The sequence below is a fragment of the Neofelis nebulosa genome, chromosome 2 (assembly GCF_028018385.1).
Source record: "Neofelis nebulosa isolate mNeoNeb1 chromosome 2, mNeoNeb1.pri, whole genome shotgun sequence".
NCBI lineage: Eukaryota > Metazoa > Chordata > Mammalia > Carnivora > Felidae > Neofelis > Neofelis nebulosa.
The window spans coordinates 186,064,649-186,080,533 of record NC_080783.1 but is presented as its reverse complement, the minus strand read 5'-3'; positions in this window follow the sequence as shown (position 1 = coordinate 186,080,533).

Genomic DNA, 15,885 nt, shown 5'->3' with positions numbered 1-15,885 from the left:
AGTCTCCCCTGCCTCTCCACGGGCCCAACTGACTATCAGGGTGGTCAAAGCAGAACTGGGGCAGAGGTAAGTAAGTTTTCCATTAACAGTCTGGGAGAGGTGAGTGGAGGCAGGAAGAAGGAAACAGGGTGCATGGAGAGAAATGGTTTACTTGCCATCCAAGTCTACTGTCCCTTTTCTCAGATGACTTTGTAGCTTAATAAAATTATCATTTCTTTATTTATTTTGAGAGAGAGAGAGACAGAGTGTGCAAGCAGGGGAGGGGAAGAGAGAAGGAGAGAGAGAATCCCAAGCAGGCTTCAGATCCTGACACAGGGCTTGAACCCTCAAGCCGTGAGATCATGACCTGAACTAAAATCAAGAGCCTATGCTTAACTGACTGAAGCACCCAGGTGCCCCTAAATTGTAATTTTTTTTAATGTTTAATTTATTTATTTTTGAGAAAGAGACAAAGAGAGAGAGAAAGAGGGAGAATCCCAAGCAGAGTCCAATGAGGGGCTTGAACTCACAAACCTGATTCCCAGATCATGACCTGAGCTGAAATCAAGAGTTGGACTCTTAACCAACTGAGCCACCCAGGCAACCCTAAATTGTCACTTATAAACAAGGAGTGGCTTGGAGCAAAGTTATAAGTTGCTGTTCCCATCTGACTCCAGCTGGCAGCATCCCTCTGTCCCCCAACTAGAGGCACAATAATTTTGGCTGGGAATGCTCTCTCTCTGTCCCCCCATACCAGTGCTGCCTGAGTCCAGAAGCCGTGGGGCCAGCTTCACTATCTTGGCTCTGAGGAGGCCTTAACCCCCTTTCCCACCAGAGGAATGGCACACCCTCCCTCAAATACAGAATCTTGTCTTTTTTTTCTCTGCTTTCTGAGAGAGTATTTACAGGGTATCTTGGCTTAGAGGTCAGAGGTCAAACCTACAAACTTGGCCCTGAGGGAGTTCTCTTTCCCAGAGGTTTGTGCTTTTCTGTGGTGGGTAATGGTGGTGGTGGGTGGGCTGTTTTAACTGCCACCAACTGTCACTGCTCCTCCAAGGCTCAGTGCCTGCCTTCCCTCAGGCTCAGTCATTTGAAGGAGGCTCTGAGCCAGGAAGCAGGGAGGCAGGGTTACAGTTTAGAAACCGGAAGAACCTTGGGGGGCACTGGAGGGTCCTTTGGAATTAGCATGCAGAGAGGGACCAGGAGGGCTTCCTCAGCATATATACTCTCACCAGGCCTGTTGTCACCATGAGGGTCATCTTTAGAGTATGCTCTGGGCATGGGCCCCAGACGCACACAGCCTTCACAGTGCACTCTCCCACCCCTCTGCTTCGAGAAGGCCACAGTAGGGGTGGTCTGGGGGCATGGGCTCCCAGTGGTAAAGTGTGTGTGGGACAGATGGGGAAGGAGGCAGAGTGGGGAGGGATGGCCGCAATGGAGGGGTGGGCTTCAGTTGTTCTCAGAGAAAGGAGATCATCGTTACTATTGCTTGGTATGTCAGAGGGATCCAAATATGAGAGGAGCTTATCAGGATTTGTGAGTTCTGGGGGTCCCTGGTGGCTCAGTCGGTTGAATGTCTGACTTCAGCTCAAGTCATGATCTTGCTGTTCATGGGTTCAAGCCCTGTATCAGGCTCTGTGCTGAAAGCTCAGAGCCTGGAGCCTGCTTCAGCTTCTGTGTCTCCCTCTCTCTCTGCCCCTCCCCTGCTCATGCTCTGTCTTTCTCCCTCTCAAAAATAAATAAACATTAAAAAAAAAAAGAATTTGTGAGTTCTGGAAAGGAGATCCAGTATGGCTCCAGCATGTCTTCATGTCGGATGCTCCATGAGCTCCAGCCTGACCCTCCAAGGCTGAGGAGGGGTTAAAAGTCAGGCCACTGTGTGTATGGTTGCTGGGAACAGCCTGTTGCAATTGCAGGGGAAACTGGGAAGGAAGAGGAGGAGCCCTACTGTGATGTAATGGAAGCCTTTACTAGCTGCTGGAGTGCAGGATGTGCAAACCTTGTCATATGGAGAGATGGGGCTGGTCAGAACTGCCAGCTTGCGGCAAAGCTTCTTACACAGGGTGACTGAGGGGTTTCTTGAGGGTGGTCATGTTGTTGGGCATGTTTGGAGAGTGGGAGAGCTGTGGCGGGGCCCGTAGATGAAGTCGTTCATAGACATCTGGCCAGGGTTTCCATGGGGGAAGTCAAAGTTGCCATGGCCCTGGTAGTTGTTGCTTTGGTTGTTGTGATTGTTGGAATTGGCACCCTCCCACCCCCTTCTCCGGCCCCAGTTAGAGGCAGGATTGGGTAGGGGGATCTGCTGGGCCCAGGGCTGTGATCATTTCCGTGATGTTGGGCATGATCATCTGGCTGGGAGTCATCTTTAATGTGTAGATCTGATTTGATGGGGATTGGCCCCCAGGTGCATGAAGTCAGTGGGTAGCCAGGTGTGCGGAAGGGTGCCCGTGTCTGCAGGGGCATTAGGACCCAGGGGGTAACTGGTCCCGAAGCCCCTGCTGCTGGAGTCATTGGGCTGGCTATACATGCTCTGCTGGTTGTAGGGCTGAGCAGGCCTGGCCTTGCCCAAGAACTGCTGCTGCCACCCAACAAATGGGGGGAAGTTGAGGTTGGGGTTATTGGTGGTCATGCCTGATGCTATGGGATTGCTGCCTGGATTTATGGGGTTGTTGGTATTGGCCATAGGAGCTGGCTCTGGGATGTGTCGGTTACTCCCCAAACTATAGTGACCACAGAGAGGGAGACGGGAGACTGATTGGTGTTCTGCTGTCAAGGAACAGAGTCATAGGGGAATGGCCCATCACTGTGCGATAGACTGGGTTTCATGGAGCTCATGGAGTTGAGGGAGGGCTGCATGGGGAGTTTCCTGGGGTGGGGGGATTGCCCTGGTTGCTCTTCTGAGAGAAGCAGAGCAGCAGCAGGTAGCAGAGCTCCTTGCACCATGAGGACAGCAGGGTCATGTGCACACGAAGACCGTAGGCCCAGCCACTTTGCTGAGAGGCAGGACAACTGACAACATTTCCTTCTTGAGGTTCTTCTTGAACCTTCAGCAGAAATTGATCCTTTCTTTGAATTCTCATAGAACAGGTGTTGTCTATTTCTGATCACTTGTACATGTTTTATTTTTTATACAAAACTCTGATGTCCCTGAGCACAAGTATCATGTTTAGTTTATTTTTGTGTCTCCCTCAGGATATAGCATGAAGAGATATTCAATAGATAGTTGTAGAACGTAGGATTGGATACTGAGGGAGAATGATTCATATTAGGGGAAATACCCTCTGGAATTCCATATATAAAAAATATTTTATTTTATATGTATATATTTTATATTTATATATAAACCTGTGTGGTAAAACTCTTATCTAACTCACTGCTCTGGATACTCTTTAGTCTTGGTGCTCACCTTTCTTGTCCTTTGATGGATGATTGAGTAACATTAATTCTCATGATTTATATATACTACTTAGATTAATTCTATCTGTTAAGGTTCAGTCAGAGAAACAGAGCCCATGCCAGCAGTTAAATAGAAGGAATTTATTTTAGGGAGCTACTTAAAAATGTATTAGTGAAACAGGGATGGGGAAGCAACTCAGGACTTAGCAACAGCAGGAAACCTCTACCACCTCTAGGGCTGGAGAGTGAGAAGAGTAGGTGGTGTTAATAGATCCCATAACTTGGGATGACTCAGTGGGAACTGAAACCATACAGGCAAAGACTGTCCTGTAGGAGCTGAGGTGGAAGGAAGGGATGCTGGTGAGACCTGAAATTATGGAAAAGTTGGTGATGCTTCCTGTAGCAGAGATCCTTCAACATCCTTCCCACTGACCAAAAGTAACCAGGTTAGGGAACTTTAGATATATAATTCATATGAGCCAATCCTCTGCAAAATAGAGCAAAGTAGAGGAAGGCCAAGAAATGGATTTGAGACTAGTATAGTTAATAATGGCTGAAGTTTACAAAGATGTTCCCAAGTCCATTAGGATTTTTAAAAATCCAACCTAAAAGTTATAAAACGTTAATGACAAAAGTAGAAGTGTCAGGGCTAAATAGACTTTCTTATCCTATTTGCCATTGATTGCTAAAAGATAGGCCACATTTTAAATTTGCTTCATCTTTCAACTATGGCTTTTTGTTTTTCTGGAGATTCTAATAGCTCTTCTTTTTTTCTTGTTAAGAAACTTTTATTTTCTTTACCATATATTTTTAAATTTTTAAGTTATTTTTTTATTTTAGAGAGAGAGAGAGAGAAAGCAAGTACAAGTAGGGGAGAGGGGCTGAGGGAGGGGAGATAAAGAGAGAATCTTAAGCAGCCTCCACGCTCAGTACAGAGCCTGACACAGGGCTCGATCCCACAATCCTGGGATCATGACCTGGGATCAAAAGTTGGATGATCAACTGACTGAGCCACCCAGGCACCCCTTCTTTACTATATCAATAAGATCTTTCATCTTCATAAACATGTATAATTTAAATGGAATTAATTTCATTTTAACTTTTGACTTCTTATTCTAATTTGAACAATTCATTTTAGACCTACTGTACAAGTAAATCCTGATATCTATTTTCATTGTACTTTTATATTAGTCAACTGTTTCTTCCCATAGCTGTCTCTTTCTTTTTGGACTCCTTTATAATTTTTTCTGGAATACACACTTGTATTCAATTATATATATATTTTCAAGTATTTACATGAAAGATCAAGTTTCTGAATTATTACATATATGAAAGTAAAGATGATAAGTTTGATGCCAGAGTTTATTTTCTGAGGAAGATATATAATTAAAATGGGGAGAGGGTTAGCTAACAAGACTTCCCTCATCCAAATACCAAAATAAGGAGTCTAGGCCATGAACTCCCCTGTGCAGATTCTTCCATTTATTCTCAGGATGTATTTTGAAATAACAGGGAAACTAGTGGATGCCTGTGGAGAGAGAGAAGATGCTAAATAGTGCACCTGTTCTATAGATAGTGTTTCAATTACTATCTTAAATTTTTTTTTAATTTTAATCACCTCGTGTTTCAATTAATATCTTTATTTCTGCTTCCCTTTCAATGCTCTTTGCTCTAGCTCAATCCAATTTAGAAATTCTCTGTCTCACAAGTTGATTTCCACCTCCATTAAAAAAATTTTTTTTTAATGTTTATATACTTTTGAGAGAGAGAGACAGAACACAAGCAGGGGAGGGCAGAGAGAGAGGGAGACACAGAATCTGAAGCAGGCTCCAGGCTCTGAGCTATCAGCACAGAGCTCGACACAGGGCTTGAACTCACAAGCTGTGAGATCATGACCTGAGCAGAAGTAGAATGCTCAATCGACTGAACCACCCAGGTACCCCTCCACTCCCATTTTAGACTTTTCTGTGCATGTTCTGGGCTGTGGCTTTCTCAGCTCCAGTTTATCTGTCAATATGATCCTATCTGTAAAAAATGTTTTTGTTTTTTGAAAATCATATACTATAAGGTATTGTTTTGTCAGGTCAAGTTAGGCTAGAGAGTAACCGTAAAATCTTAATGGCTTACAAAAACAAAGGTTTGTTTCTTGCTCATTCTGATGATTCTAGTCTGACTCAAAAGGTTAGGTGTCCTCCATGTGATAACTGAACAATTCCACCTTTCCAATAAGTCTCTGCAGTCACCTGTAGGGAAGGGAGAACATGACAAAATTACACTCTCTCTTTGACACATTGAAGTTTACTTATCTCTATTCCTTTCATAGCTCATTGGTCAGTTCTGTCACATGATCCCACCTAACTGCAAAGGATGATGGGAAATGTAGGGGATCATATGGATATTTAGTGAGCAATAAATGTGTCTTGCACAGATACATGCAAAATAATGTATGTAATATGTATGTAAGTTTGAAGCATGATAAAATAAACCCTAGCAAATTTATCACCCAGCCAAATAGCTAGAACGTTATCAGGACCATTGACCCTGTTAGCTTTGGTCTAGGAATTTGTCACAAACTGGAATTTATTCATTGATCAAATTCAATGAAATTTTTGTTTATTTATTTATTTTTAAAATTTATTTATTTATTTTGAGAGAGACAGAGAGTGTGAGCAGAGGAGGGGCAGAGAGAGAGGGAGAATCCCAAGCAGGCTCCATGCTGTCAGCACAGAGCCTGAGCTGAGGCTTGAACTCATGAAACTGAGAGATCATGACTTGAGTCAATGTCATGAGTGGGATGCTTAACTGACTGAGTCACCCAGGTGCCCAAATTCAGTAAAGTTTTTAGAAATAGAAATTGTCAAAACATATGCTATAGGGAGACTGCGTGGCTCAGTCGGTTGAGCATCCAGTTCTCGATTTTGGCTCAGGCCATGATCCCAGGGTTATGGGATTAAGCCCCACATTGGTCTCCATGCTGGGTGTGGAGCCTGCTTGGGATTCTCTCTCTCTATCCCTCTGCCCCTCTCCCTACTTGTGCTCTCTCTCTCCCTCTAAAAAAAAAAAACAAAACACAACAACAACCCACAAAAAATGTGCTGCAGTAAACACAGCCTCTTGACTTACATTTTCAGAAAGCCAGTGCTGGTTGTGGAACAGATTTGAAGGGGCAATAGAAAGAGGTAATCTATTTCAGATTTCTTTTGCTATTTCAGTTGTACAAATGAAAGATGGTAATGGCCTGGACTAGAGAGATAGCAGTAGAGATAATAAATGAACAATTTTAGATTTTTCTCTATAGATAGACCAAAGAGGATTTGGTGACTGACTGCATGGAGGGGTTAAGAAAGTCAGTGGCATCAAGGATGACTTTCAGATTCTTGGCTTAAGCAACTAGACAGATAAAAGTGTCATTTTTTAGGTGTTAGTTAAGTGAAAAAATATAACAACAAGGAAGGAATGGACTGATTCCAGGCTTGATGCAAGAAATGTGCAAGATTATCATGGGATGTCCTTTTTTCCAGAAAGGAAGAAGACTACCAAAGACTACTGGGGTTCGTCAAAAGAATGAAAAGATACAGGAGTCAACCTAAATCCTCTCCCACTGTCCAAAAAAAGAGGGATAATTTGAACACTAAGAATATGACTAACATGGATTGAAACTATGAGCCCGTAACCACTATAAACCTCCAATACCCATTGGTCTCCTTTGGCGAGAGCAGGGCAGTCATTACTCTGAAAATTGGTGAACAAAGAGAATCAGGCACATATATTGGCTTTTCCATAAAATGAAACGTTAGACTTAGATTCCCTAATGATTCTCATTGTCTCCTAAACCATTAGGTGAATAGTTGATGGGAAAACCTATAGTGAATGGATCAAGTTCGTCAGTCTTATTATCATCATTGCAAATAAGAGCACAATTTATTGTGTGTCTCCTCATAGGATGCAGTGAGAATTACACGGCACCACTTATGAAGTATTTTTGCCAAGAAAAATAAAACCGAATCTCATCAAGCCTCCAGATATAATTACTAATTTACAGGGAAACACTAGGGATAGGGGAATATATAAATGACACCACAAGGATCCAGTCAGCTAAATGTAGAATGTGGGAAATTCTATAGGACAAATAACATGGTTTCTTCAGCAAATAAATGGCATAAAAAGGGGGGAGGGGAAACTTTTATATTAAAGGAGACTTAAGAGATATGTCAATCACATAATTGTGTAGATGTTGCTTGGAAAGAATTTTCAAAACAACTGCAAAAAGATATTTTTTTTGACAAAAGGGGGAAATTGTACACAGATTGTGTATTAGATGATATTAAGAAATTATTATTAATTTTTTTAGGTGTGAAAATGCAATACGGTTATGTTGTAAAAGTCCTTATCTGTACAGATATATATTGAAATTATATACTGTCTAGGATTTCCTTTAAATACTCCAGAGGAGCATAAATAAACAAGAATGACAAAGTGTTGATAATTATACAACCTGGGTGGTAATGGTACTTTGTTTTATAATTTTCTGTGAAAACAAAAGAAGTATGTCATGAGCAAATATATAAAATGCAACTGAGAAACCAAATTAAATAAAAACTGATCTTTGGGTTTAAAAGCATGGTAAGTACTGATAATCTTGACCAGAGAAGTTTTGGTGGAGTGGTGGTAGGGGAAGCTTTTTCTTTTTAAAGTTTATTATTTGTTTTGAGAGAGAAAGAGCACATGCATAAGCAGGGAAGGGAAGAGTGTGGAGGGGGGGGGAAGGGGGAGAATCCCAAGCAGGCTCTGCACTGCCAGCGCAGAGTCCGATGTGGGGCTGGAACTCACAAACCATGAGATGACCTGAGCCAAAATCAAGAGTTGGGTGCTTAATCAACTGAGCCACCCAGGTGCCCCATGTTTGTAAATTTAATAATAAAACAACTTTTAAAAATAGGATGGAGGAGTGGGATTAGATATAGTATATATAGACAAATATTCTTTCTTAAAAAATATAATTTATTGTCAAATTGGTTTTCATACAACACCCAGTGCTCATCCCGACAAGTGCCCTCCTCAAAGCCCATCACCCACTTTCCCCTCTCCCCCACCCCATCAACCCTCAGTTTGTTTTCAGTATTTAAGAGTCTCTTATGGTTTGCCTCTCTCTCTCTGTAACTTTTTTTCCCTCTTCCCCCCGCCCACATCCCCACCATGGTCTTCTGTTAAGTTTCTCAAGATCCACATATGAGTGAAAACATATGGTATGTGTCTTTTTCTGATTGACTTATTTCACTTAGCATAATACCCTCCAGTTCCATCCACATTGCTGCAAATGGCCAGATTTCATTCTTTCTCATTGCCAAGTAGTATTCCATTGCATATATAAACCACATCTTCTTTATCCATTCTTCAGTTGATGGACATTTAGGCTCTTTCCATAATTTGGCTCTTGTTGAAAGTGCTGCTGTAAACATTGGGGTACATGTGCCTCTATGCATCAGCACTCCTGTATCCTGCTATTGCTGGGTCATAGGGTAGTTCTATTTTTAAATTTTTGAGGAATTTTAATGCTGTTTTCCAGAGCAGCTGCACCAGTTTTCATTCCCACCAACAGTGCAAGAGAGTTCCCATTTCTCCACATCCTCACCAGGATCTATAGTCTCCTGATTTGTTCATTTTAGCCACTCTCACCGACGTGAGGTGGTATCTCAGTGTGGTTTTGATTTATGGACAAATATTCTTAGAAATTATGCTGCACAGAGGAGCAAAAAGTATTAGGAGGAGCTGATGGTAGAAGTGGGGACAAGAGAAACTTTAAGTACACTGAAAGAATGATCCAGAACAGAGAGGGAAAATTATGATATAGGAGAGAAGGGGCAGCGTTTCTGGAGTGATATTCTTGAGTAAATGAAAGGAAATGGAATTATTGAAAATAACAATAAACAACAATACTAAAGAAATCTGAACTGAAATTATTAATTTGAAAGTCAACAATACACAGTATTTTGTCATAGGGATGTATGAGATTACCTAAGGAAATTGTATTGAGTAACTAAGATCCTACTGTTGCGTAGAGAGGTCTACCCAACTTGAAAAATTATATAACGCAACAGTTGTCAAAGCTGTCTGGTACTACATTACTAATGGAAGAAAAGAAAGCAGAACTTAATAGAAATTCAATACATAGACTTAAACCCTTATAAAAGTTGAAGTCTCCCTTAAACTATAAATTCAGTGGGGCCAAGAATTATATTCATCTTAGCTTGTTCAACAGAAATAAGGCCTGGCATGTAGTAGGCACTCTTTTAATATTTGCTGAATGAATGAATTAAGGAACAAATAGAGGTAACATGGTAAAATACAAAGAGCATGAGCTCTGGAGATATTCACCAGACTAACATGTATTCAACCATCAGATTAGCTCAATTGTTATTTCCTCAGAGGGCCCTACTCAGCACAATACCTAAAACAAGAAAAAGTCAAATTTGCATTTTTTTTTAGTTTATTTATTTATTTTGAGAGAGAAGATTTGAGCAGGGGAGAGGCAGAGAGAGGGAGAGAGAGAGAATCGCAAGCAGGCTCCACACTGTCAGTGGAGAGCCCAATGTGGGGCTCAAACTCACGAACCATGAGATCATGACCTGAGCCAAAATCAAGAGTCAGATGCTCAACTGACTGGGCCACCCAGGCGTCCCAATAAATCTGCACTTGTAATAAATTTCCAGGTAATGTTGCTGCTGCTCTAGGTCAGTTCTTCTCAACTATCTGAGACTTAAAATATTTTTTTTAATTGCATAGGCTGATATTTTTGTAAAATACAATGAAACAACTTGAAAAACAACCACTGTGGAAGACAGAATGGAGGTTCCTCAAAAAATAAAAAATAGAACTACCACATAATCCAGTAATTCCACTTCTAGGTATTTATCTAAAGAAAATAGCAACATTAATATGAAAAGATATAGGTATCCCCATGTTCACTGTAGTGTTATTTATAATAGCCAAGACGTGGAAACAACCTAAATATCCACCAACAACAGATGAATGGAAAAAGAAGATGTAGTACATATATATTATGGAATATTATTCAACTGTACTTCATTTAATTAAATTAAATTAATTTTTTGACAGAAAGAGAGAGAGAGTGAGAGCTTGCAAGCACAAGTAGAGGAGGGACAGAGGGAGAGGGAAAGAGAGAATATTAAACAAGCTCTATGCCCAGCACTGAGCCCAAACCATGAAATCAAGACCTTGGCGGAAATCAAGAGTTGGATGTTTAACCAACTGAGCCACCTAGGCATCCCCAGTCATACTTTAAAAAGAATTAAATCTTGCCATTTGCAACAACATGGATGGACCTTGAGGGCATTCTGCTAAGTAAAATAAAACAAAGAGAGACCAATACCATGTGATCTTATGGATATGTGGAACCTTTAAAAACAAACTGAAAGCCAGCCAAAAAACTGAGCTCATAGATAGAACAGATTGGTAGTTGCCAGAGGCAGGGGATGGGCAAAATCAGTGAATCAAAAGGCATAAATTTCCTGAGGCGTCTGGGTGCCTCAGTTGGTTAAGTGTCCACTTTGGCTCAGGTCATGATCTTGTGGTTCATGGGTTCGAGCCCCGAATCAGGCTCTGCACTGACAGCTTAGACCCTGGAACCTGCTTCAGATTCTGTGTCTTCCTCTCTCTCTGCCCCTCCCCTGCTCATACTCCCTGTCTCTCTCTTGAAAATAAATAAGCCATAAAAAAAAGGCATAAATTTCCAGTTATAAGATAAATCTGTGGAGATATAATGTATAGCATGTGACTCTAAGTGAGTAGATCTTAAAAGTTCTCATCACAAGGAAACAAATTTTGTAACTATGTATGGAGATGAATGGAGACTGTGATGATCATTTTGAAATATATACAAATATTAAAACATTACCTTGTACATCTGAAATTAACATAATGTGGTATGTCAATCATACCTTAGTAAAAAAAAAAAAAAGGAAAAACTGGAAGAAAATGAAATAAGACAGACATGTAAAATTTCTTACAATTAGATTCACAGACATAATATTACTTTGCCAAAATATTATAAATGTTTTTTTGAGAAATTGCTGTCAGTTTCTTTACTTATCACTTTATAGACCAATAACAGTTTGCCAACTGGCTCATGTCTGAGGACCACACTTGGAATAACCCTGTTCCTGATGATCTCCAAATTTCTTTCTGCTCTGAGCAGTCAAGAATGTTTTTTGTTTTGTTTTGTTTTGTTTTGTTTTGTTTTGTTTTGTTTTGTTTTAAGATGACAACCTTTTTATGTTTGTTATATAATTTCTTTTGCTTTAAGATTTTATTTATTTATTTAATTTTTTAGTCATATCTTTTTAATTTTTATTAAAAACATTTTTTTAATCTTTATTTTTTTTAGCAATTCTTTTTTTTTTTATTTTTTTATTTTTATTTATTTTTGGGACAGAGAGAGACAGAGCATGAACGGGGGAGGGGCAGAGAGAGAGGGAGACACAGAGTCGGAAACAGGCTCCAGGCTCCGAGCCATCGGCCCAGAGCCTGACGCGGGGCTCAAACTCACGGACCGCGAGATCGTGACCTGGCTGAAGTCGGACGCTTAACCGACTGCGCCACCCAGGCGCCCCTCTTTATTTATTTTTGAGAGAGAAAGACAGTGAAAGGGGAGGAAGAACAGAGGGAGAGGGAGACCCAGAATCTGAAGCAGCCTCTAGGCTCTAAGCTGTCATACAGAGCCTGACATGGGGCTCGAATTCACGGACCGCGAGATTATGACCTGAGCCAAAGTTGGAGGCTTAACCAAATGAGCCACCCAGGAGCCCCAGAAATCCTCTTTTTTTTAAACCTCTTGTATTTCCCAACATCTTTAGTTATATCATTATTTCACATTGCCACAGATTATAACATTAATTTTATACTCTGAAATTATAATGCTTATTTTAGTCTCAAGCTGCCATTTGTTTATAATGATGGAGCATCTGTGAGTTTAAGATGCTTTGGAAGTTGCAGGCTTCCTCACTTTCCTTAACCAACTTTTCATACACACACACACACACACACACACACACACACACACACACACACATTTATATATTTATATATACACATACATATTGCAACAACTTCAAATTTATACGTGACCCTCAATCAATGAGGGAGGGCTACATGACTCAGTATCTGCAGGGAATCATATTTAGAGAAGTACATAGTTCAGCAGTCAAAAGTAACTTCAAAATGATGCAAGTCCTTTACAGGCATTGCTTGGGAACTGAGAAGAGGATTTGTAGCAATACTCATTACAGCTCCTCTTCCTCTCTTACCCACTTCCCTCACCACAAAACAAATACTCCCAGCCACCCACACAGTTTTCTTTTCTTCTCTTTGCTTCCTTACCTCCTGTCTTCTACCCTCCTCCCTTTCCTCCCTTCTTATAGCTCTTTCTTAAGTAGATCAACTTAGCCCCTTGAACTAAATTCTAATTCTTTTATCCCTTAAATTATTATTTCTCATTCTCCTTATCCTGCATTCCCAAAGTCTGAAGAAGCAATCTGGCATCCATAAAACTCTCAGGGGAAGACTTGGGGGTGGGAGTGAAGATTGTGAGCATTTGCTTGCTGGTTATTTTCATTCTTTTTGTTTTTTTAAAATATTTTTAAATGTTTATTTTTGAGAGAGAGAAACAGAGCATGAGCTGGGGAGGGGCAGAGAGACAGAGACACAGAATCGGAAGCAGGCTCCAGGCTCTGAGCTGTCAGCACAGAGCCTGACGCGGGGCTTGAACCCACGAACTGTGAGATCATGATCTGAGTTGAAGTCGGACGCCCAACCAAATGAGTGACCCAGGTGCCCCAGTAATTTTTATTCTGTCACATGTATATCTGGCTGAGAGTGTTCCCTGAACTTTAGACCTATTTATCCATCTGGTATATCTCATAGATGCTGCAAAATCAACATGTTCCAAAGTTGTACTTCTTTATAACATCCAGTAAGTGCATTTGTTCAATGTTTCCCTTCCATGCAACATGAAGCAAATACTTGTTGAGTGTATAAATAAATGAGTGAACAAAATTATAAAACTTGCTCTTCCTTCAGTATTCTCTAGGACAATGAAAGACATCACCATCCACCTGATTATTTAAAGTGGAATCTTGAGGGGCGCCTGGGTGGTGCAGTCGGTTAAGCGTCTGACTTCAGCCACGTCACGATCTCGCGGTCCGTGAGTTCGAGCCCCGCGTCAGGCTCTGGGCTGATGGCTCGGAGCCTGTTTCCGATTCTGTGTCTCCCTCTCTCTCTGCTCCTCCCCCGTTCATGCTCTGTCTCTCTCTGTCCCAAAAATAAATAAAAAACGTTGAAAAAAAATTTAAAGTAGAATCTTGAAAATCATCCCTGACTTATCCCATTTTCTTTTTTCCCCTTTCTGGCTACTCCTCAAGTCCTGTGATTCTACATCTTTAATACTTCTTCAGACTCTTCTTCAGTCCCTTCCTCTCTAGCTCCACTACTATAAAACTCTGATCACTTTTGTTTATTCTTTTCTAATAGACTTCTATGTGGTTTTTGGTCTCCACTTTTATTCCCCTCCAGCATATCTGTCCAAGACATGTTACTCATAACTCCAGATAAGTCTGTCATTCCTTTTTATGGAAAATTATACTTCCCATACTTCTGTTGAGGGTTAGCCCTAGGCAGTCATATTCTGTACCACAAGACACCATCTTCCCAATTCGTAGACATTGCTGATTGGACCACGGAGGTACCCCTGACTAATAATGTGTAGGTTATCCAGTAGCTATAAAGTAACTCGACAGGTAAAGTTTGGCCAGTTAGTTTCCCAACCTTAGGCAAATGAATTAGGAAGTAGGGAATGGATCAGACATTAGAAGCAGGAAGTGATTATTTTAAAATTGCATAGAGAGGTCAGTTAGTAGAGGTCATGATCAACACAAAATTTTGGCTAAGTAGAAAATATTGGTAGGCAGAAGTGATGATATAAAGAAATAATAGGATAAATAAACTGATTGATTCTGGGAGGAAAAGCAAAACGCCACATGAATTAAAGCAGTGCTCAACAGGGAAACTTAGTTAAGATAATGACAAAGCATAGAATAAAATGCCCTAAACTACTACTGAAGGTCCTGGAAAAATGCTTCCAGTTCCAAATTCCCTGGTGTCAGCTATACTTTTATTCTTGCATTTCCATAAGACTCCTGTCTTTCTTATTGCCAAGTCTATCCTAATATATTTAATATGGCTTCAATTTACATCTGTAGCTGGTATGCTGCTTAAGATTACATTTGTGATGCATCAGCTTTTCTAACACAACAGATAGTAGAAATCACCATATTAAGTGATAACAGTGGAAGTTTGGTTACATATAACACACATACAAATTTACTGAGACAAGGTAGAAGTGTACTTGTCTATCACATAATAGTACAGAAGGCAAGGATGCCAGCTGTGCTCCATGAGTTCATCTTGGAACTTTCTACATTGCTGCATTGTCATCCTAGGATGTCTTCTCACCCCTTCCCTGTGGTCCAAGATAGATTTTACCCTGACCACTTTCTAAGCAACAGGATAAAAGAAGAGAAAAAAGAAGAAAGGGAATACATGTGTTTTCCCTTTAATAGCATAATTCAAAAGTTGCACCCATCTCTTACGCTCACTCTCATTGGTCAGAGCTTAGTCAGATGGCTGAATGAGCCACCAAGAAGGCTGAGGAAATTTGTCTTTATTTTAGGTGGCCATATGTCCAATAATAGAAAAAGGGGAAAATGGATAATAGGGAACAAGATCTGGTTTTGCCATTATTATAATAAAGAATCTTTGAAGCTGACTCTTAGAAGTAACATGGACCCCTCTGAATCACCTGGGAATCTTTCATGGAAGAGTAGAACATTTTAGTATCACTGAAAGCAGCCTTCTCCAAGAGGATATGTGTAGATTCTCCAGTCCACTAGAAACACTGAGAATATCCTCCCTTAGGAGGATTAGCAAGCAATCCTTCCCTAGGGAAAGGGAGCATTTTGAGTATTTGAGAAGAAAAACTGCTGGTCCCTAGAATGTGGGCTCCTTGGGAAATTTTTCCTGGGACTGCTTATTTTTTTGGCGCTTGATGATGCTATGTATGGGACCTGAGCTTCCTGTGGAAGCTTATAAGTTCCCACAAGTCCTTGTGGGAACTCTGATCTGGGTATCTTTGGCTAAGTTTGGCACTAATGGAATGGAGTTGTCCTCCCTCAAAAAAACATTTGTTGGATTAGGAGGACCTTGTTATGTGGTCTGTATTGGTCAGCTTGGGTTGCCATAACAATATGCCATAGACTGGGTGTCATAATCAACATAAATTTATTTTCTTATAGTTCTAGAGGCTAGAAGTCCAAGATCAGAGTTCCTGCCGATTCAGTTTCTGGTGAGAACTCTCTTTTTCGCTTGTAGATGGCTGCTTTCTCCTTATATAGTTACATGGCCTTCCGTGGTGCGTGCATGCCTGGGGTGAGGTAGAGC